Source organism: Sprattus sprattus, assembly GCF_963457725.1.
Source record: "Sprattus sprattus genome assembly, chromosome: 7".
In the NCBI taxonomy this organism is placed as follows: domain Eukaryota; kingdom Metazoa; phylum Chordata; class Actinopteri; order Clupeiformes; family Clupeidae; genus Sprattus; species Sprattus sprattus.
The window spans coordinates 17,828,621-17,852,177 of NC_137926.1; the positions used below are offsets into that span (position 1 = coordinate 17,828,621).

Sequence of the window (23,557 nt, forward strand, 5' to 3'; positions counted from 1 at the left end):
CAAAGAAAGACATTGCTATTTGTACAGATGTAATATCATAGAAATAAATAATGATGATCATCATGAAATAGTTACTTAGAAAGATTTGCATAATAAACATGCTTGTCAAAGATGGTACACCATGGTATTCTGTCAGCCATACGTTACAACTGCACTTTCAACATCACTATCTGAAAAAAAAAAGAGCCAGAAAAGTTGTGGTTTATAGGGTTAAGTACGGTTGAATAACCAATTATTTCCTTCTGAAGTTGTTATAACGTGTATGAAGAACATCCGTAAAACACTTACTATTGCCAAAGGCTACAGTTGTCTGGGGGAAATGTTCTTAGGAAATTATGAATTTACCCAAGAGAAATTCATTTTTTACAAGACACGGCAGTTAAAGTGCGACAGCAGGTGAGCTCTGAGTGGTGTTTCATAAACCCTACCGTACATATGGCAGAAAGAGTGTCGTCAGAGCTGAAAAATAAATGTCAAGGTTTAAGCCTTCATCAGGTTGTGAGCCTACCACCATATATTTACCAAATCAAGCGGCTGTAGTCACGCCTCTAGGAGTCAGCACGCTCCTTTTTGCAGCGCACTCTATTTCCGCCTTTGGGGTAGCGAAATCCGGAGTCACGTAATTCTTCGTGGAGAAGTTCGACTGAAACGGTCACAGACGTACCAGGAATCTGATTTATGCCTCCCGGTAGAGTCGAAGGTTTGTGGCAGAGTAAGCGCGGAATGCACAGCCGAATCCAGAAAGTTTAGTGTCACGTCGAACGACCAAACCTGCAGTTTGTGGAACTTCATGGAACTTCAGCAACAGCACTGATTTTCCTGGACCCATCATTTCTGTCAAAGAAACTAAACGAGGTTTCCTCCAGGTATGAACCTGTAGGGCTTATGTCAACATGTCTCGCTTGTAAACATATTTTCTTGGTGCCAGGGGCTATATATTTTTGATGATGTTTTGGTTCATATTTGCGCGCGTGTGTGTGATCTTTGTTTTCATTTTAACCAATATTATAATCTCGAGTGTACTTGGTTATAGTAGGCTATACTGCATATCTCTTTCGCTTACAAAAAGTTGATGAAAGTTGTCAGTATTTCGAGTCAGTATAAATTATGCTTTCGTTTGTAGTGTGACGTTTTGTTGACAAAACATCTGTACTTCCATCACCAGATGCACAGTACAATGTAATGGTTCTGTTGCAGCACGTTACAGAGTGGTTGAATAGTGCAGGCTACAAAGGACGCATTCATGCAACCCATGCACGTTTAATTTGTTTGCCATTCACAGAACTGCACCAAAAGAGTTAATGTTTACGTTCGGACTTACCTACCTTTTGTCAACACAAAACGCGCTCTTTGAAGTGAAAAAAGGGGCACCACAAATTATGGTGGCAGAACAGAACTTTTTTCAACTGTCCCTCTCCTAACTCACCAGATTATCCTCTTGGAATTGTGTGTAGGCTCCGGCCAGTGCCACTGCATGTATATGACAGTATGATTATAATACTTAGCTTTAACCAAGAATAATGAAGTTACTTTTAACAGTAACCCTTGAATTTGAAGTCTTGAAGCGTTATTATGTATGAGCACATCAACTGAAAACAATAGTTTGTCTCCGCACTGAGCTAACACAATACGGCAGGCAGTAATGCCCCAGGGAATATCCATCCTGTTTGTTCTTCGCAGACATGAAGAATGTGAAAAATTAAGATATAAATTTAGATCACTTTGTGAAGCAACAGCTGAGAGATGGCTGTTATTGAACTATGTACTCAGAGGCCATGGTTGGGTCATTGTTACGTGCCATGGGTTGGGCTACATAACTTTGTCGTGGTATAAATGACAGATTCCCTCTGTCAATTAACCTACCAGACAGCTTGCTATCAGGGATTTTCACTAATGTAGTGTTATGTCATTTTAATGGAGTTCCCCCCATGTTCAGCATCATGTGAAGGCAGCGCATTTAATTCGTTCCTTCAGCATGTGCTCACCCCATGGTTTATTTTCAGGCATGGTGCACTTGCCCTCTCTAAGGCTTCGAAAGTAAAACACAAGAGTAGTGTGTGCGTGTGTGTCTCCTCCAGTCTTCCCCTTAAGAAAATACCTTACCCATGTGATGGTCTCTGATGAACTTCATGTCACGCCTTTGGGCTCCTAAGGCCTCTGTGTGTGTGTGTGCCTTTGTTTGTTTGTTTTATTGTTTGTGTGCCTGTCGGCCCTGAAGGAAAATGCTGGAACACATATGGAGTGCTTTATCAGATGAGTATAGTCTTGTTGAAGTTCTCCATAATTCACTGTCAGTGATGCGGCTGTCAATGATGGCCCTGCACTGGAGGCTACAAAGACAGCCTCTCTATGCTCTACTGCTTGTTCAGATCTCTCTGAACAAAAAAGCAAACACACTTTGCCTCCACTTTTGAGTGCAGAAGACGCTAAACACTAAACACACAGAGATTTATACGCTGTAGGAGCTGGCCTGGGCAAGAACTTTGTGTTGTCTCTAGACATATGCTAAAATAAGTCATCCATGATATTTTGTTTGATGGGGGGCTGGGAGAGGGAGAAAGGGCAGGGGCCAGGTGCCATGTGCCTGAGCATATGATGGTGGTCTGTCTGTGCATGTGCCTCTGGGCTAGAGGAGATTAAAAGGCTTGAGGCGAACTGTGATGAATTCCTCCAGTCTGGCCCCTGCTCCCAAGCAATGGTCTATTTGAAATGGCCTGAGGGAGTGGTAGTGGACAGCAGTCATGGGTGGGGGGTTGAAGTGGCCTGAGGGGGTGGTATTAGACAGCAGTGATGGTAGGGGTGGGGGTGGTATTAAAACTTTGCACCTCTTACCCCCACATTCCAGCTGGTCTCCTTGCTGCGGTGACCCCAGGGGTCACCCACCCCGCTTGACCCCAGTTAGGGAAGATATGGAGATACTTCCTGTTCCTGTGAAGTCTGAGCGACATGTGATGTAGAGTTTTTTTTTTTAGGACGACAGAGACAGCGATGAAGACATAGAGACTGATGGCAAATCTTGACCCGTTTGTCTGTAAGGCCGAAACCCTGTTCCCAAACGATCCTAATCAGGCATTTGGGTGGTAGTGTGTGTGTGTGTGTGTGTGTGTGTGTGTGTGTGTGTGTGTGTGTGTGTGTGTGTGTGTGTGTGTGTGTGTGTGTGTGTGTGTGTGTGTGTGTGTGTGTGTGTGTGTGTGTGTGTGTGTGTGTGTGTGTGTGTGTGTGTGTGTGTGTGTGTGTGTGTGTGTGTGTGTGTGTGTGTGTGTGTGTGTGTGTGTGTGTGTGTGTGTGTGTGTGTGTGTGTGTGTGTACACGATTGGTCCCACTCCACCCAGCACTCTTTCTGACAGGCAGAGGGAGTCTTCCCCTCCCCTGGCTCTCAGCTGCTTCTCATTGTGTGTAAGAACCCAGTGCTCTTTCCTGGGGCTGGGGTTTACGCTGTAATGCAGCCACAAGAGGAGTCATCAAAGGCTCCCAACCCACAGTAAACCCATCAAGGGCTCACAATCACGCTCTCTACGCATGTCGGTCGGGGTCCAAAGCTGCTTGGATGTGAGATGGGGAAGAGTGTGTGTGTGTGTGTGTGTGTGTGTGTGTGGAGGGGGAGGGGTTTATGTCTGTATGTGTGCTTGAAAGTGTGGGGCTTGGAGACTTTCAGTTGCAATAAAGAAAGTATAAGTGCTGTAGTCAGTTCAGTGTGTGGTATCCTCTATAGTTGTTTGTGTAAGTGTGCATGCGTGTGGTCTGTGTAAACATTATTATTGTTTTTTATCCTTGCCATCCTCAATGTTATCATGTTCACCATCCTTATCAAAAGCATCTTCTTTATAGTTCATGAATATGATCATCCTCCTCCTCATCTTCATCATAGCATGGCATCATCATGGTGTCTCTTTCTCTGGTTTGTGCAGGCTTCATGAACATTCCTGTATTGTGTGGATGCTAGTGTGGTCTGTAGTTGTCTTTGCTGTCATCCTGGGCCGCTGTCCCCACAATGAGTTGGCTGTCTCTAAAACCAACAGCGTTGTTCTCCCTGCAGATCTCTCCTGCCCTGGGTCCTAGTGCCAGCCAGGCTAGAGAGGCTACAGCTGGGACAGTCGCAGCCCAGTGTCTGCCAGGGATGTCTCTTGGAGGTGTGTGTGTGTGTGTGTGTGTGTGTGTGTGTGTGTGTGTGTGTGTGTGTGTGTGTGTGTGTGTGTGTCATGCTCAGAATGACTTGGCAGAAATAGTGGTTTCTAGTGGAACCAGAAGATGAGACTCTCGTTCTTAGAAACAAACCAGCAACATGTTAATTTAACACACAAATACACACATACACACATACACACACTCAAACACTCGGGACACACACACACATACAGACAGGCATTTATGCACACTCACACACATGCAAAAATACACACACACACACACACGCACACACACACACACACGCACACACTGAGATGTGATCAGAGCATGGAATTCTTATATTGAATCGCTTTCTGTTTTCATTTTGCTTTGTTATGTTTAAATCTGCCTCCAGCCCAAAAGAATTTGCGGTTTCTCCTGCATCCGTCTATATACGTGCAGTCGCAGACACTTTGCCTCTTTTTCTCTCTTTTATCTCTTAGAAACCATAATATGTGACAGGGTGGGTGAAGTATAAATAAAGTTTTTTTTAATATAATGAATCCTGATGATGCTGGTAGATTATTCATGGAAGGATACGCAGCCTTAGAAATCAAAAGGAAATGGCATACTTGAACCATGCACATGTCTCTTGGTTCTCTATTAAAACAATTCACTGTCTATGGTTTGACACAGATGAGACTCATGTCACTGATAGGCTTGTATGTGTGTTTATAACCAAGTTTCGAACTTGTCATGAGGCCCCTGAGATATCTACGAAAGGTGTTTTCTCTCATAAATTGGTGTGGCTGCAGTGTTTTAACATGCAAATCCATACTAGAGTTCCCCGAACCCTCATAAGGTCACAGTCCCATAGGTCTGCAACTGTATAGAAATTTCCTTTTGGCGGTGTTCGAAGAATGCCACCTTACGGTTTGCGGTAATACAGCAACCAAACCCCCAATTGATGGGCAACGAGTAAAGCAAAAGTACAGCAGTCCCACTAGTTCATCGCACATGAACTAAAACTATTGTGTGGCGTGTGGGAGGATTGCGCAAACTGACACATGTTTGTGCTTAGGATCTTGCTCATGGTATTTAAATGGTATAAGCAAAATGATTTTGACAAGTTATTTCATTAGCTTACTTCATGCACGGCAGACTTTTCTCATTGCTCATTGATAGGTGCCCGTCAATGAAATTAGGGCCCGGGTTATTAATTATCCCTGGTCCCCTTAATATGTTTAAGAGTTAAAGAGTTGAAAGAGTTAATAGAGTTAAAAATAAACATAATTGAAAAGACTATTTCTACATGACATGTTGGTCTTGTCTGTTAATGTTGCCATGATGTGCCATAACAAGGCTTCATTCTAATCACCAAAGAAGCAGCCACTCTTGAATGCAATATTTACAAATTATGTGATTGCTAAATGTTACGTGTAAGCTCAGTGCAGAGGTCTGGGCGCCATAGAATTGTTTTGTCGTTCTCGTGCAGAGATGTAAAAAAAAAAAAGAAAAATGTGTGTACTATGGATGTGTTCCTGTTAAAAACAGATGGAAAAAATTGATTTTTTTGAAAATATCCAGATACTTGTTGACAAGTCCACGGTCAAAGCCAAAAGCTACACAATGGCAGACTCTCCAAAAACAAAAAAGCTGGCAGTGACTCAATGCCATGCTACACCTCCAAATTCCGCAGTGATGCGGTTATTGCTGCAACCTTACAGACCCATACTAACCTTTATAGTGTAGGACAACCTTACATACCCATACTAACCCTCATAGTGTAGGACAACCATACCAACCCTCATAGTGTAGGACCACCATACTAAGTTCCCTAATGCAGAAATACCCATGACCCTTAAAGTGTAACATATTCACACTAACCCTCAAAGTGCAGCTGGTGCCTCAGCGCGCCACCATGGCAGATAGTCAGACACTATTTAGGGGACACTGCTGAAGGCCCGAGGTGTCGTGCAAAACAAAACTAATATGGCTGCTCAAGTTTAGAGGAGATAAGGGGGGAGGTGGGGATAAGGGTTGTCAGGTGATTCAGGATTCTTCAAAAGAGTCAGGGAATGCACACCAACCTCGGGGAGTGGTTGGGCACCTGAGGGGGCTGCCATGCTCTTTGACTTACTAGAGACCACACACTTGAAGACTTTTTTTGCAGAACTGTTGTACTGAAATGCACAACCCTAATGTTAATGGTGGGTAATCTACCAATATTAGGAAGGTGGTCTGATCTGGAAAGGAGTGGTATTGATTGCTCCATGAATGGATCGGTGTCTTGTGGTTCTCTGGGTCTGGTTTTTTGGTGTGAGAAAAAGCTGCTTTTGATTGTCTTGCTCTGCTGTGCTCTTCATCTCGGGGATGGTGTGTGAGTTATGGATGGCAGTAGCTATAAGGCCAGTGCATTCTGAGGCTATATTTTCCCACAGTGAGCGGGCGAGCCTGGGCTACATGCTGTTGTGTTTACCACTTACTTCTATTTTGGTGGGCTGCGATATTTGTACCCTCCGACTGTCATGCAGTGGCAAGAAATCTGGCCTGCTCTCTCTCTCTCTCTCTCTCTCTCTCTCACTGTCGTCTCTGTGCGTTGTCTTTTTTCTTTTGCTGCTTTTATGTTTTTTGGCTAAAAGGCTATTTGCGTATTAAATCACAGCTTGATCCCAGAGAATAGAGACTTCCTGTTGTGCCACACTTGTTTTGAATGGTAGGGGGCTTTTCTGCTTCGGTCCCCTTGGTAAACAGCATCTTGTTTACCAAGGCCTCCTCTGCTGTTTCACATGTTCTGTGATGTGTCTTGGAACACACACACACACACACACACACACACACACACACACTCTCACACACACTCACTCTTTCACACACACACACACACACACCCACACACACACACCCACACACACCCACACACAATGACCCGGCATGGTGTTTCTCCCTCGTGTTGTCACGCCTGCCCCTGCAGCCTCCTGATAAGTTGCATGCATCTGGCATCATGACCACTCTAGTCTTTCACACGTTGACACAGCCAGACTCTGGGCCTGGGAATGTGTTTGGGCTGCCCAGCAGTTTGTCTTGTTCCCCTGTTGAGCACACAGATGAATTGTGGTGGGAAGTAGCAGACTCAGATAGTAGTGTGATATCGCAGATTCTTAAGACTGATGAACTAAAATGCTGCTCACCTAAGAATGAACACGAAATGGAAAATTATTAGGAACCTATATGGTCTCTTTATGATGTCAATGACTGAGTGATTAAGACAGTGAAGGTGAATAATCTTGGTATTATTGGTATCTTGGTATATACCATTAGAGAACCAAAGACTTAAAATCAAATAAAAAAAGTCTAACAATGTCAGTTTCTCAACATTGTCATTTGACTGCAACTTAACTGAAATTGAATGACTTAAATTCCACAATGTACACAGAAACAACCGTTTCCTTAGCTTTCTTTTAAAATCGTCTTTGGCTCTGTTTGCCTCTTAATTCACAACTCTCACTGGCAGGGTTTGGGAAAGTGTACTTACCTGACGCTTTGAGTACACCTTTCATCAGGCGCGTATGCACCTGAAAGCAGCATGCTTGCTAAAACCTGTCCTTGGATGCTCTTTGTTCTGCAAGCCTTTTGATTGGATGGCCTGCAGCATTGCTCCTTTGGTGTGTAAAGATGCAGTATGCCATGCCTTGCAATCTGACTCTCCCTCTCTTCACTGTGTCACTGTTTAACTGTGCTGGATCTCTATCATTAATCAGTTTGTAAAATCTGTTGCCAGGTGAGGGTCCTAGAGCCAGAATGCTCCTGTGCTGTATACTTGGCAAAGAAGAGGGGAACCACAATGTACACAGAAACGACCGTTTCCTTAGCTTTCTTTTAAAATCCTCTTTGGCTCTGTTTGCCTCTTAATTCACAACTCTCACTGGCAGGGTTTGGGAAAGTGTACTTACCTGACGCTTTGAGTACACCTTTCATCAGGCGCGTATGCACCTGAAAGCTAGCCTGGCCATTACCAGCCTGTGACTCCATTTCATTCCGTCTTTCAGTCTGGCAAAACGCTATGCATTTTCGTTTCCGAGATGAGCGGGTGCTTAGCTTGAGGTTTAAAATCATTGGAGTTCCCTTAACCAATCAGCAACGTTTAGTAAGCATTCGGTAGATTAAACTCTTCCCAAAGCCAGTTGGGAGAAGAGCTACGACGTCCTTTCCAATCATAAAACTTACAAGAAAATACTCTTGTTCTCCTTTTAATTTTCTGATGTTCTTGAGAGTTGAGACAACTTTTCCGATAGCTTTTCGTGTCTTTTCCTCCAAGGCGAGTTTTGCGTCACAGCTCTGAACTGTTCGCTGATGTGTCCTACAGGATTTTGAGTCCTGGAGACGATTGTCAACGGGGTTGGGCCAGACTGAGTATGAGCTTGAAATCAATTCAGGCGGAAATACGTAGGCTGGTGTCACCAGGCTACCTGAAAGCAGCATGCTTGCTAAAACCTGTCCTTGGATAGATGCTCTTTGTTCTGCAATCCTTTTGATTGGATGGCCTGCAGCATTGCTCCTTTGGTGTGTAAAGATGCAGTATGCCATGCCTTGCAATCTGACTCTCCCTCTCTTCACTGTGTCACTGTTTAACTGTGCTGGATCTCTATCATTAATCAGTTTGTAAAATCTGTTGCCAGGTGAGGGTCCTAGAGCCAGAATGCTCCTGTGCTGTATACTTGGCAAAGAAGAGGGGAACCAAATGGCTTATTAGTCTCATAGATTAGGTAATTACCCGTAGAATTAGGTGTGCAGGGTCATCCTCCAATGGCTAACGTGTTATGGATTCTAGACTAGGAAATTAATGGTCTGATTAAAAACTAACAATGGTCTGCAGATTTGCTTTTTTAGTGTTTATTTGGGCAATTAATTGAACCCAGATGATGGAGGTAGAGTGAGTAAATAAAAGAAAGACAGCCTGGAGAGGAAGTCTGGGGGATGAGGCCTCACATGAAGCCGGGGAGGTGGAGTTTCCTAAGCTGTAGTCAGTGTAACAGTACGAAAGGCCTCAACACCAGAGTACGAAAGGCCTCCACCAGAGTAGTACGAAAGGCCTCCACCAGAGTAGTATGAAAGGCCTCCACCAGAGTAGTATGAAAGGCCTCCACCAGAGTAGTATGAAAGGCCTTCACCAAAGTAATATGAAAGGCCTCCACCAGAGTAGTATGAAAGGCCTCCACCAGAGTAGTATGAAAGGCCTCCACCAGAGTACGAAAGGCTACGGTGGGCAAAGAGAGTGGGTAGTTACAGCTCATTTTTCTGTGAACAACTTCAAAGACATTAGCGAGTATCTGCACCGAGCTTTTTCTTTAAATGATTGCCGTCATATTTTCTTTCTCTGTACCAAATGTCTACTGCGTAGCTCTCTGGAGGCAGATTATGTAGAAAACAGCCCAGATGGTTCAGGCTTCCTAGAGGTGTGAGATTTTCCATCTTGGGGCCAGATTTTCATATCTCTTCATCACAGGAACACCTGGGCGCCTGTTTTGAAGGGCAATGTTTTATGGAGTGAGAAAATAGATTATTGTCACGATGATCTAGTAGTGAGGAGTGATGAGACATCCGCAAGGAAAACAAAACCAAAGAAAAATAAACTCAACACAGTTGTTCTTCTTGATCTTTCAGGTCCTAAAGGTGTCAGTAACAATTGCTCAGTTAACATAAGTAAACACTGCCAGGGGTTGGTTCTCTGCTCACCTGCCAAACCCAGCTTGAAGGGCTCTTTAAAATATCGGCAGATTGATCCAGCAGTTACTGAAGTGTCCCTTTTCATTTTCACAAACAGAAATAAAACCCTCATGGAAAGTATGCCTTAAAAATATGACTGCATGTATTTCATGCTTTTACTACGTAGCTCAAAGAGAAAAGCGTTTCATGGCAGAGACGTTTGTTTGTATCTGACATGTATTAATCTTGAGTTGAGATGTGTTTGCTTTGGCCTGGCTTAGCCCATCATTTGGGGCTTTAAGGAATTGGGCCTTTTTTAAACACTGACTTTTATCTGTTTGGCAGGGGACTATTGCTCGCTCTGAAACCAAAGTGAAAGTGGCTCTCTAGTTTGCATTCATTCCACTCTCATCTCGGCCCACTGTACTTAAGGCCTAACAGTGTGCCACAGGAGGCCTTTAACAGAGAGGATACTGCACCATGCAAGGTTCCCATGCGGGTATAAATTGCTACATCAGCCACGCTAATGTATCATACTTGCACACTTAGAACTTGTAAAGACCTTTGGGTGAAATAAATGCTGTCGTAAACATGCTGGAAAAGCCTGTGTTGATTATCTCCATGGTAATGTGATGTTTTGCCCCCCCCCCCCCCCCACATAAGGCTAAATTGTGTTTGTCTGATTGCTGTTTACAGTGTTGTTTAGTCAGTGGCGAGGAACCTGTCATTTGAACGGAGCAACCATGTGTTGTTTTTACATTACAGTATTACATTTTGTTGCGAGCCATGTGTGATTGTGATTAGGAGTGTCTCCGTTGGGGAACCTTTCAGTAGAAATATTTCCAGTGGAATGAGGCCTGGATGATCTGCTTCTTGAAAACCGCTTTGCTGCCGATTCACTGGGGGGATCCCTGTTGGCCGGTAGTGTTCTGAGGGGGATGCCTATTGACTGCTGAAATACTAATCTCTCATTTACAGACATCATCATTGGCTGGTGGATCTACGCAAGGGATAGCTATTGGCTCAGACTGATTTGCTCCTCATTAGTGCTCTTGGCCAGGATCACTGGGCTGACACAGTCATCTCTCCGTCGGCCCGTCGCCAGGCTCAAGAGCTTTTTGCGGTTCTGGAGAAAGGAGGCCCACCTCCCCAGAATCACCTCCGTGTGCCACAATGGATCACTACTTGTAATGTTCCTCTTTCCCTTCAGGTCACCCTCAGTTGTGCTGAAGACATGTCATTGCCATCTCTGCGTCTTTGCAGCGCTCTTAATGTGGTGCGCTAGTTTATAACTTAGGACAGCATGAAGAGCTCCTGTTCCACTCTTTCACGCGTACTGTTAACAGTCTCATTAGGCTATTAGGAGTTAACCCAGTGTGTGTTCTGTCTAATTAGTTTTAATGGTTTCAAAGCACCTGTTGGCCCCTTCATTACCATACTTACCACTTTAGCTGACAAGCTTGAAACTGCAAGTCTGAAAGGGTGCGTTGTGCTTTTTTTATAGCTTCATGGTAACTGTGGCTTGCTAAATGGTTGGATCCTCCAGACAGGCCAAGCAATCTGATGTGTAGCGGTGACCGTGCTGTAGTGCACTCATTAGCAGTGCCTGCAGTCAGCAGAAGCTAGCGCAGGTCGGTTTGCTTCTCAATCACAGCAAGTCCTGTGTTCTAGCGCCACCCCATCCCACATCCACCAGAGTTGGACAGAGTGTTGAGTGCTGACCAAAGCGAGGGGATCCCTTGCAATTCATCATCCTGACTGCCATGGTTTTTAGAGTGGCTGCATTAGTGGAGTCGAGCTGAGGGAGTCTTAAAGCTGCGGTTACAGTCCAGGTCTTCATCAGAGCCATGTGGTATTATGCAGATGCCAGATCCATTTCTTTCATGGGTCCATATACTACATAGATGTCCCTATATGACCCATGTGGAGGCCTAGGCTCTGGGCAGCTATTGCTTAAATACATTTTTCAAACTCGGGCCGTTTTCATGCTTGTTAGCTGATTTTTTTTTGTAATGTGGGCTATTTCATATTCATTGTCTTTGTTCTGTCAGGAGGGCACAGGGTTGTGTGTGTTTGTTTGTGTGTCTGTGTGTGTGTGTGACTGTAGAGGTCAAAACCAGGCGAGTTGCTGTGGATGTGCCTGGGTGTGTGAGTTTTCAAACTGTTGGTTTTCTATGTGGTGAGTGCAAACAGTGTCTTAGAATAACAGTTTGAGGTGATGGCTGCACATAGTCAGCATTTTCATTCAGAGGGGCTATCCCTGTGCAAGCAACCCCCCCCCCCCCACACACACACACACACAAACACACACACACACACACACACTCCTGGACATCACCAGAACTGTCTGGGTGTGAGGGAGTTTGTGTCTGTGTGTCTGTGTGTGAGGGAGTTTGTGTCTTTGTGTCTGTGTGTCTGTGTTTCTGTGTGTGAGAGAGTTGTGTGTCTTGAGTTCCATGTATGAATGTGGGCCCATTGGTTGTATTGGATCTGTAAATAAAACAGACAGCATTAGACATAACACTTTTCAACGCACACAGACACACAGACACACAGACACACAGACACACAGACACACAGACACACAGACACACAGACACACACACACACACACACACACACACACACACACACACACCTCAGGTTAATTAATTTATGTTCCCCTTGAACAGAGAGTCTCAGTGTCCCACCACAACACATGCATCAGTAATGATCTCAGGTAATTTAGAGAGCTAATTAGCCATTTAGCGCGCTGTTATATGCTAACGGTCACAGTAAAACACCCTTGACTATCTATTTTTCCTCCTGGTATAAAGGCTTAACCACATATTTTAATATCAATGGGTCTCCATGGCAACCTTCAGAAGAACTTTTAAAGACATCTTTAAGTATGCAGACAGCATGCAGAGTTGACTGGGCCTAGGCAGCTCAAGGAATTGACAGGTAGTCTCTTACAGTTTGACATGACAGGGGATCAATCTTGTGGATAATGGTAGTGTTCTTGATTTGTAGACCCCCAGTGGCCTTGCCAGTGCTCGACAGCCAGACTAGGGGTGAGTGTGGCATGCAGGAATAGAATGGTCCTTGCAGGGATGCAGAGAGGGGGGGGGGGGGGGGGGGGGATAGGTGTAACGCCAACACAGTATTTATTAATAGACTATAGGACTCAAATACAAGCTAACTAACAAACAAACAAAGATTTACCACTGTGCGTTCAGCTAGTTGATGATTTATGTAACACTTTGTCAGCCTCAGTAATCTAGGCTGCATTTTCCTTCTCTTCTCTTCTTCAAGGGCTGACAAACAAAACAAGTTGCCAGTCAATGATTCTGTTCATGGCAGTGATGTCAGCACAATGTGAACATTGTAGTTAATGATCATTTTCGTAAAAAAAAAAAACTTTACACAAGTTCCTGTTGAAGGGCCTGGCTGGTCTGTATTGCGTAGAGAGATCACTGAGTTGTGTTGAGGCTTCATTGTGTGGTGGAGGGCACATGGGCATGGGACCAGCGGGAGGTTGTTAGGCCTCCATTCAGAGCTGTGGAGTGTTTGTGCTGGCTACTCTCAGATGCATGCTAATCAGACAGAGAGCTCTCCAGCCTGCCGTTCCCCTGGCCATTTACAGTTATCTGTGTGTTGGGTGACTGGCCTAGATAGGACCAGTGGCCGTAGTACTCACACATACATATTTACACACACACACACCAGTCAGATGTTTGTCTAATGACTTGTTTCATTGTTTTTGAGTAGTCTGCTTTTAGAGAACATGTGAAGCCAAGAGTAGCTGATGAAAAACATCTTTTGTACAGCAGATAATAATAGTAACATACATACATACACACATTTAAATTAGTTATTTGAATCCACCAATCATATTCTTTACAGAAAGGATTCAAACATTTCTCAGAGGTTGAATACAGCTTACACCCACACACACACACACACACACACACACACACACACACACACACGTGTGTGTCAATTCAGAATTCAGACACAGCCTCCCAGACAGGCCTTCCCATGAGTGTTTTTCCTCCTTTAGACTCTGTGGTTGAGAACAATTCTCCAGAAACACACACACACACACACACACACACACACACACACACACACACACACACACACACACACACACACACACACACACACACACACACACACACACACTGCATGCCCAGTAGCACTGGCAGAGGACATAGGACTGCTGGAAAATTGGTGTATTTATAAATGTGTCTGTCTTGCTTGACTGAGCTTGACTTGACCAGAGAGCTCTGTGTGTGTGTTTGTGTGTGTGTGTCTGTGTGTGGTAAGGCTTCTGTAGCCCCTTCTCAAGTCACAGACTCTCCACCACTAACCAGGTTTACTTTCTCAGAGGAGAATGAGACTGGGGCTGTCCCGCTCAGCAGTCATAGCTAATATCTTATAATCGACATCAGAATAACTCATATTTTGAATTGCTAGCTTTATGTCTCTGAGAGTTGTGAAAATCCACTCACAATATCCCAATGTCATGGACCCTCAACCCAAATTGAAAGTATCTTTGCTAGTAGAAATGTGTGAAATGTGTGTTGTGGGCCCATTGGCTATGCAACAAAACAAGACCAGATCATCATTAGACAATCAGCATTAGAATGGATTTTCATACACACATAGACACACACACACATATTGTAAATTGCTAGCAGTGTGTCTAAGAGTTGTGAGGATGATGTGAGGACTGCCTGCCACTCCCTGTATCTCATACAGTTAGCTACTGTGCTTGGCTGATTATTGAGGTGATAGGGGTTCATTACTCCACTTGAAAGCTATTAATCATTCACATTCATTGTGTAATGCGCAGATGTTTTTTTTTTTGTGCTCTCGGTCAGATGGATGCGTATGGTGGAGTGTGGGTCCTGTGTGTCCCTCGGCAAATAATATCTTTGGTCTCCATGCCAATTATCGCGTAGGCCCCTTTTCAATAAATCCTGGGTAATGAGCGAGAGGGCGATAAAGAACGGGAAAGCAATTAAACCCAGAGACGGTTCATTTTAGCTGTGGAGTGTGAGAAGAATGCTCTAGCGCTGCCTAGCCCACGTGGTATTCCCGTAGCACCTGAAGGTCGTCTGACACGACCGCAAAGTGCCAAACCAGGTGCAGTTTCACAGTTAATTATCAGGCCATTGTCGAGGTGATGTGAGGAGACATAATTTATTTGTATTCACGTTGAACACTGATCTGTGCTTTCTAGGATCAGACATTGTTAAAGCCTTTTGTTCTCTTCTTTGTCAATGAAGAGACTTCTTTGCCACACTCTTCTACTGTGCCAATGAGTGGAAATGTGCTCTCGTTGCCTTCTCTCTGTTTTCAGGAAAATGAGTTGTCTTCCCAAAAATGCTGTGTCTGTTATAGGAATGCACAGAAGCCCAGGCCCTGTGGCAGTATAATAGGCCTGTGGTTGGAACGGTGGCTTTCATCACACTGTGTGCATACAACAACCCAGACACTGTAAAATATATATTTTTCCTGCCTCACTATTGTACAGAGTGTCTGGGGTGTCCCAGTCTCATAAGGCATACGTGATGGGAATGGAAACTGTAACTCTGGTCCTTGAGGAGTAGACGTGTTGTGAGGAATGACCCAATCACAGTGTCCTCCCTGGACCCAGAGAATGACCTCAATAGTGGTGTACACAGGCACCCACATCTATGTCAGCCATGTGTGTCAGAACATACTCGCCTGAGTCTCTCACTGACTCTTGTGTGTCTTCTACACAAGTGCCTCTTTCTGCCCCCTGTGTGTATTCTTAGAGACTATGTTTGAAGCTGCAATGGGGGCCTGAACTGCAGATGTGATGTCATGGCATGGTTGGTGATGCATGGAGCAGGCCCAGTCAAAGGTGCATTCAAGTTGTCATCCTGCCTGTCGATGTGCTTTGTGATTTGTTCTGTCTTCGGAACAGGGAACCTCTTGATGTCTTCAGTTTCATCACTCCAGATGTCAAGACTCAATTGTGAGCACTTCACTAGGGTTCTGTGCCAAAACAAGACATACAGTAGTCCACACTGGAGTAAACTGCTATCTGGCTTCATTCTGGACACTGACTATAAGGTGTCCTTTTTTTTGCCAAGATATTTTTTTCCCTGCTTTTGATTTTTTTTTTTATTACAGAAATAGACTTTATACAACCTTATATCCCTGTTATTGTTAACTAAAAAAATAGATTTATGTCTGCCAGCACATTTGTTATGTGCCAGCACAAAAGTTTACGTTAGCAAGCTAACTATCCACAGGTTTCTAGCGAAGGAAACAGCAGTTAGCAATTCATAGCCTACAGCGTAGGGTACAGTGCTACTGCTTAGCGTAGATTCTTTTCAGAAGCTTCAATTGGCTCTAAGATTTGCCTCCCTGTTGCCCCCTTTCACAGCGATTTTTTTTACTTCTGCAATTGATGCAGTCAGGGTTACCATCTTCAATCAAGTTTCTTCTCAGCACTCTTATAAAAACCAAAAATCAACCACACTTCAGACATAATCCTCTTAGAGGCTGAAAAATCTCTAGAGCGCTCTCACTACCTTCTGCCATGTTTTGACTTACGCAAAACAAACCCACATTGCATGCTGCGACTGTTCCTCACTTTGGTTAATGCTGGACAGTATTTAACATGAGTTTTTCAAAGGCAATAATCAACCACAGTTTTAATTATAATATATCAAATTTGAAATGATAATACTAGCTGGGAATTTTACAGTGGTTTACCACGAAACTGGTAACCGGTTCATCTCTATTACGATGTTTTGTTGGGTTGATCTTCCAGTGCCGCTGCCCTTAACCAAGCAATTCCATTGAACCCCATTCTCTGAAAGCCTCTGGTACATTTTTCTTGCTGTTCCCTGATTTACATGAAGCACCTACACATGATCCGTACCAAATCAGGCTGTGCTTCCAGAGTCTGCTCCTCATTGGCTTACATGAGGCGCCGACATGCAGCCTGCACAAATACCCACCAGGAATCTCCAAGCAACTAGCACAGGCTCAGTGAGCGGCCATGTTTTAGGAGTGACCTGCTGAGGATCAAAGGGGTCTGCACTGTGTCTTTGGCCGAATCGTGTCACGTTTATGCTGCCTGGCATCCCCAGCTGGTGCTTGTGTACCAACCCAACCACGGCACTCCACCCCCTGGTTTTAAATGGCTAAATCAATTGCCGTCAGTCCAGGGACGTGTAACAAGCACCATATGATCTCATTCAACCTCAGGAACCCCCCGCCTACACACACACACACACACACACACACACACACACACACACACTATCCCCACGTCTTTTCCAACTGTTTAAAGACTTTTCGGAAGCTCTTATGAACATCCAAGAAAATCAAGACTGTTTCAAAATTAATTTTATTGTGTGTGTGTGTGTGTGTGTGTGTGTGTGTGTGTGTGTGTGTGTGTGTGTGTGTGTGTGTGTGTGTGTGTGTGTTGTGTGTGTGTGTGTGTGTGTTATGTGTGTGTGTAGCCAGTACATGTGGAAAGCAGCTGGTGCAGCAAGAGCAATTACACACACACACACACACACACACACGCGCACACACACACTCATAGTCACACACAATCCCTACCAGGAAGAATGCCAGTCTTTGAGAGAGCCAGCAAAGAACTCGATCACCCGTCCACACCGCTGTCATACTATCTACAAAACCTGCTACCGCACAGGCCTGCCGAGTCCAAGCAGGACAGGACAAATGCCAGCACATCTGACCAAAGGAATTTGGCTCCCCAAAAGCCTGTGGAGTGGGCTTGTGGAGGGATCGCGGATTGATTTAAATACGTCTTCTTTAAGGATGGGGGTGTCTTTTGGAGATGAGTTCAGAGGACCAGGAGTTTGTTCAGAAGTGTTCAGGTTTATTTTGAGCAGTGAGCGTGACATACACATGAATGCTCTCGTAATAGAGTGCTGTTATCACCTCCACGTTCCCCCTTTTATTTATTTAACACAGATCCTATCTTTGCTGAAAACATATTTTTCTCATTTATGTTATTTTGGAAAAGCTGTTTTGCAACATGATCGATGAGATCATATTCTTGTAAACAGGACCGCAGCAGATTTGTGTTCAAACTCCAGATTTTCTTTCTTTTTATGTGAGCAGAATGTCAGAAGTGTTTTTAGAATTTAAATAGCCACATGTGCAGAGATAACAGTTCGTCATCCAGTACAATACTTCTCTACTACTCCTACACACGTACACATTCGTTATTTATTATGTGAGGGACTCTTTGTAGTAGTGGTCCACTTGTCAGCATTGCTATTCCATAACCTGACTGAAAACAAACGCAAACACACACATCCACTCACACACAATCACACACATGCACTCTCTCACACACCAACACACACACACACGCGGAGGATTTAAAGCCCTGGCCATGATAGTGTTGACACAGATGTGTGATCGCTGCAGCAGGCGGATACTACAGCAGGTGTAAATGTGAAGTGGGTCGGGGCTGGAGAGTCATTGGGTGAGGGAGCAGGTTGAGCTGGCGGGCCCGTCAGGGCGTTGGGTTTCAGCACTCAGGGCAGCCGGCAGCGTGCCACCACACAGGCAGCCAGAGAATGTCCCTGCAGCCCGGAGGAATGTGGGGAGGGGGATTCCTCTTCTGACAGGTCGTCACACACAAACACGTACACATACACACGCACACACACATGACTGTAAACACACACACACACACACAAGCAGGTTTGTGTATGTGTTCATGTAAGTGTGTGTTGAGTTTGTCAGAGGAGGAATTCCCCCATTTGTCTTACTCATTGTCTGAGTGCTTGAAGTTATCCGTGTGTGTGTGTGAGCGTGAGTATGTGTGTGTGTGTGTGTGTGTGTGTGGGCATTTCCTCCTGCTACCTTTCTTGGGTGTGTGTTCAAAGCACTTAGCAATGTTCTTGTTCGTCTTGTCTGGCCATGACAGCCCGCTGACCTCATTGTCCTCACTGTGTATTCAGTGTGCCAACTGTCTATGAGATCCTATCTCAGACAGACAGATAGACAAAGACACAGACAGACCCTTACCTCTAAGTCACCACCATTGCCAGAGCAACCAGACAATGTGCCTAGACAAGCATGAAGCCCACCAAACAAATACATACACACACAAGCTATGAGGGGCTGCCCTGAAAGCATAGGGTCCTTCGGTGACTGTGTTGCACATGACATTGGGGTCGGTGGTTATGTCATGTGAAGCATACAGAAACTATACGCAGATGCCAGAAATCCTGGCACCTTCAGGGCTGTTTTAATTCTGGGACATTTTTAATTTCATTTTAACGACTACTAATGATTGTGCTAATGGGGGTCATTTTGCCCATATGGTGGAATGTCCAATTGAAAAATGGGTGGCTGATGTGTTCATTTGAAAGCATAATTTGACTATGTGCTTAACAAGTGGAAGGACTTAAAATGTAACACTTTCAAACCATGTTAAAGTTTTATTTTGCTACGGTAAAGTTAGCATTCATTTATTTAAAAAAAAAAATTCGTTATGATTTACTTTTGTTGTGTTCATGGAAGGATTACTTTATTGTTGCGTGTGTTTGTCAGTGAGTAAATTGAGCAATGTGTTTGGGACATTAGGTCATCGGAGCTGAGTTTGTCCCATTCCCTGGCCCTGGCCGTAGTTGTCCACCTCAACACGCGGCCTTGTGTACTTTAAGCCATGATGGAGTCATTTAACCTTGGTGATGATCCATAAGTAGACCTTCTGCTGGGCCCGGTGCCGTGGCCTGCTCTCTCTGGCAGCCAGCCCAGGCTTTCACATTAGCCAGAGCCCTCGTCACCACTGCAAAGCTAACGCACCTGGAGCATCCGCCATCTGCCAGAGACCGGAACAACTGCCCTCGGTACCCCCTCTCCAATCACCTCTACAGAGATGGAGGGCCTGAGAGAGAAACCTGACTTTCCAATTTATTCTCCTGTGTGTGTGTGAACGTGTGTCTGTGTGTGTGTGTGTGTGTGTGTGTGTGTGTGTGTGTGTGTGTGTGTGAAAGCTCAGCGAGTGATAAAGCCATGATGGTGGCCCCTTCTCAAGCCCTGCTTTGGGTGGCTGATGTATGTGACCCCCATCCTCAGAGGTCACACTCTGAGGTGTCTATGGGGTGCAGAGGCATTGGGCTTTATATGAGCTTTTCTGACATCAAGGCTCCAGATAATAACAGGATAGGAGGAGGAATGTTTCTGGATATCGTTTTATTTCAGATTTCTTTCCCATGCGTCTTTCTCTGACCTTGTGTTGCCTTGTGGGAGCGTCTCAAGCATTTCAGTGGTGCCTCAACTTTTGACTGGTTTGTTTGCTTGTTTTGACTTGTTTGTTTGAAGTGCTCCCTCTCATGAATTTTGCACCGGGTGACTTGGCATGCACCGGGTGACTTGGCACGCACCCTCTGGCATGGTACAAAGGGTCAGCATTCTTTCGTTGTCATTAACATGATGACTATGCAGAACATCGCCCCGCTGGGATGGTCCTCCTACAGGAAGTGAGACCAGTGTATCGGAACGTTGCTGTCTCCCATGATGGCTTTTAAGATGTTTGGGATTATGGTTAAGGTTACTCAGATCCTGGCTTGAGATGGCCAGTCCGTAGGTTTGAAAGTTTGTTTGTTTATTTGTTTCCTTGTTTTTACAATGTTTATTGTTTCAAGATTCATTCCCAGATTAGTGACAGGATTGCTGCTCGTTTTGGACAGGGAGGATATGCTTTACCACATACCTGTACCATATACCAGTACTTGTCGATGTCGGTAGACATCAGCCTCCACAGTCTTTTGGACAGTTTCTTGTTGTGTAGTCTGTGCCAGTCTGTAGTCTGTGTCTGTGTCTTTTTGCATTTAAAGACCCATTACATTATCGAGTAATTTCGTCCATCTACTGCCTGGTTGAATTTGTTGTCTTGTCTATCATGACGCACTCCCCTGCTGCGTTTCCTGTGCTTTTGTGTGATCATCGGTCATATGGGTCGGATGTGTGCCTCACTCTGCTCTGGGCTAATAAAGTGTGTAAGTCAAGCAGAGGGCAGGCGGATGGTGTCCTCACATGCTCAATGCAGTGATGATGGCAGGAGAATAGAGGAGGGGGAGTGCTGATCATTCCTGCGTCACACAAACATCCGGACAGGTGATTGCATGACACACAAACACACACACACACACACACACACACACAGACACCAACACATACGCAAACATATTGACAGACACAGAGAACGGTAGACTGAAACTAACACATGGGTAGTAAAAATGGCCTATTGTCTTCTGTTATTTCTTTGTCTTTCAGGGTTTTTCTGGCAGTTCTGACCCAATAATACCCACAGTGTTCCGTGTTTGTGAGCGCCTTCAAAAACTGCTCATTCAGCCATTTCACTGCTCTGGGATCAGAAGTTGTCAGAAGTATGTTGTTTTGTGTCCCGGGCAAAAGCGGTGTCTGGTGTTCTCTTCAAAAGCTTGCATTGTGTTGAAAAGATGTGAATGTGCCATAAAGCTCTCAGCACTGAGTTAATTAGTGCTGTTAAATGTCCCTCTCTCCTCTGTGTGGCCTGGTGCTGAACATACAGATGGCTGGGCTGGTAAAAACAGAATGGATGTCTGCACACTGTACAATCCACCTTCTGTTTCCACTGGGACATGTCAACCTGTCTGGTTCCTCAACAAGTGAGTCAGATGTCTGTGCTGTCAGACTCTGCATGCTGCCATGCTGTCCTATGATGGTCAGTGCTTTAAAGGCAGAGTCGCTGATTCTGGCGGAAGTTTGTTGATATTTTAACCCAGCAGCCAATCAAATTATACCTCTCCCTATCATGCTTATGAAGCAACATGTTGATTGGCTGGATTTGTTATGTGGTTCGGTACGAGCCATTATATATGTTTCCCATTTCCTGAGCCAGGACTGTGTTCGGACTCCGAACACAATGAGCGGATAGTTAGAAGACCGTGAGGTGCAATTCACTGAATTTGACAAAAAATGTGTTGAATTTTACTTTGACTTTCAGTAACCGCCTGTGCTGTAAGACTGAGATCATGGCTGGTCAGTAATCGCCTGTGCTGTAAGACTGAGATCATGGATGGTCAGTAATCGCCTGTGCTGTAAGACTGAGATCATGGCTGGTCAGTAATCGCCTGTGCTGTAAGACTGAGATCATGGCTGGTCAGTAATCACCTGTGCTGTAAGACTGAGATCATGGCTGGTCAGTAATCGCCTATGCTGTAAGACTGAGATCATGGATGGTCAGTAATCGCCTGTGCTGTAAGACTGAGATCATGGCTGGTCAGTAATCGCCTGTGCTGTAAGACTGAGATCATGGCTGGTCAGTAATCGCCTGTGCTGTAAGACTGAGATCCTGGCTGGTCTGTGACCATCTGTGTTGTAAGCCAGTCTGGGAACATGGCTGGTCTATAATTGTCCATGCTATGATGCTGAGATCACGGCTGCTCTGTGACGGTCTCTGCTGTAAGGCTGTAGAGGCTGGGTGAGCTCTTGTATCTCTGCTAAGGCTGGGTAATAATTGAGAGGGGAGATAAGAACCAATCTCCCTTGACTGAAGAGGTTGACATTAAAGCCTGTAATCGCTCTTGAGTGGGAAAGTGTCTCGTTCACGCTGCTCTGAGAAAATATCCACTTTCACACTTTCTCGCTTGCTATCTTTGATTTTCTACCTTTTTTGCTCCCTTTGTTCCCCTCTCACTCTCTCCTCCCTCTATTCTCTTCTCTCACTCTCCTCTCTGTGTTCCCCTCTCTCACTCTATCCTCCCTCTGCTCCTTTCTCTCCCTCTCTCCTCCCTTCTCTCCTCTGTGCTCCCTTCTCTCACTCTCTCCTCCCTCTGCTCCCTTCTCTCACTCTCTCCCTTCTCTCCTCTGTGCTCCCTTCTCTCACTCTCTCCTCCCTCTGCTTCCTTCTCTCACTCTCTCCTCCCTCTGCTCCCTTCTATCACTCTATCCTCCCTCTGCTCCCTTCTCTCACTCTCTCCCTTCTCTCTGTGCTCCCTTCTCTCACTCTCTCCTCCCTCTGCTCCCTTCTCTCACTCTCTCCTCTCTCTGTGCTCCCTTCCCTCTCTCTCCTCCCTCTGCTCCCTCCTCTCTCTGCTCCTCTCCTTCTGTCTCCTCTCACTGGTTGGACCTCTGTGTCACTTTATCCCTTGTTCTTGCCCCTTTTCCTCTCCATTTTACGTGCTCTATCACTCACTCTGTGTGTCTGTCTGTCTGTTTGTTGGTCTGTGTGTTGGTCTGTCTGTCTGTCTGTCTGTCTGTCTGTCTGTCTGTCTGTCTCTCTGTCTCTCTGTCTGTCTGTCTGTCTGTCTGTCTGTCTGTCTGTCTGTCTGTCTGTCTGTCTGTCTGTCTGTCTGTCTGTCTGCCAGTGTGTCTGTCTGGTCTGTTGGTCTGTCTGTTGGTCTGTCGGTCTGTCTCTCACACACACTCTGTCTTGCTATGTGCTGAATGGCAAACAGCTTCATGGGAAGCACACACTTCACATACTAATGAAGCGAGCCTGCGAGTAATGGACTAAACTTCTGTCGGCCCCTGTAGGGGTGCACTGGGTCTGTTTCTGACTGCTAACACAGATATTCCCCTCTGGCTCCCAAAGCTTAGGTCTGAAATAAAAACTCTCTCTCTCTCTCTCTCTCTCTCTTAGGCCTCTAGCAGGGCCTGGTGTGGATTGAAAAGGAGGGTAGCGTTTTTGTGGGAGCAATGAGAAGCCAAATGGTTGTTGGTTGGCTTGCGATACGTA

At 45.1% G+C, this 23,557-nt stretch overlaps 1 long non-coding RNA gene across 1 annotated transcript in view; it reads left to right on the forward strand.

Annotated features, from left to right (window-relative positions):
• Positions 1-669: 669 nt before the first annotated feature.
• Positions 670-23,557, forward strand: part of LOC308367849 — a 60,146-nt gene continuing 37,258 nt past the window's right edge. The window contains exon 1 of the long non-coding RNA XR_013968720.1: positions 670-866. This is a non-coding gene — a long non-coding RNA (uncharacterized lncRNA). The remainder of the gene's footprint in view (positions 867-23,557) is intronic.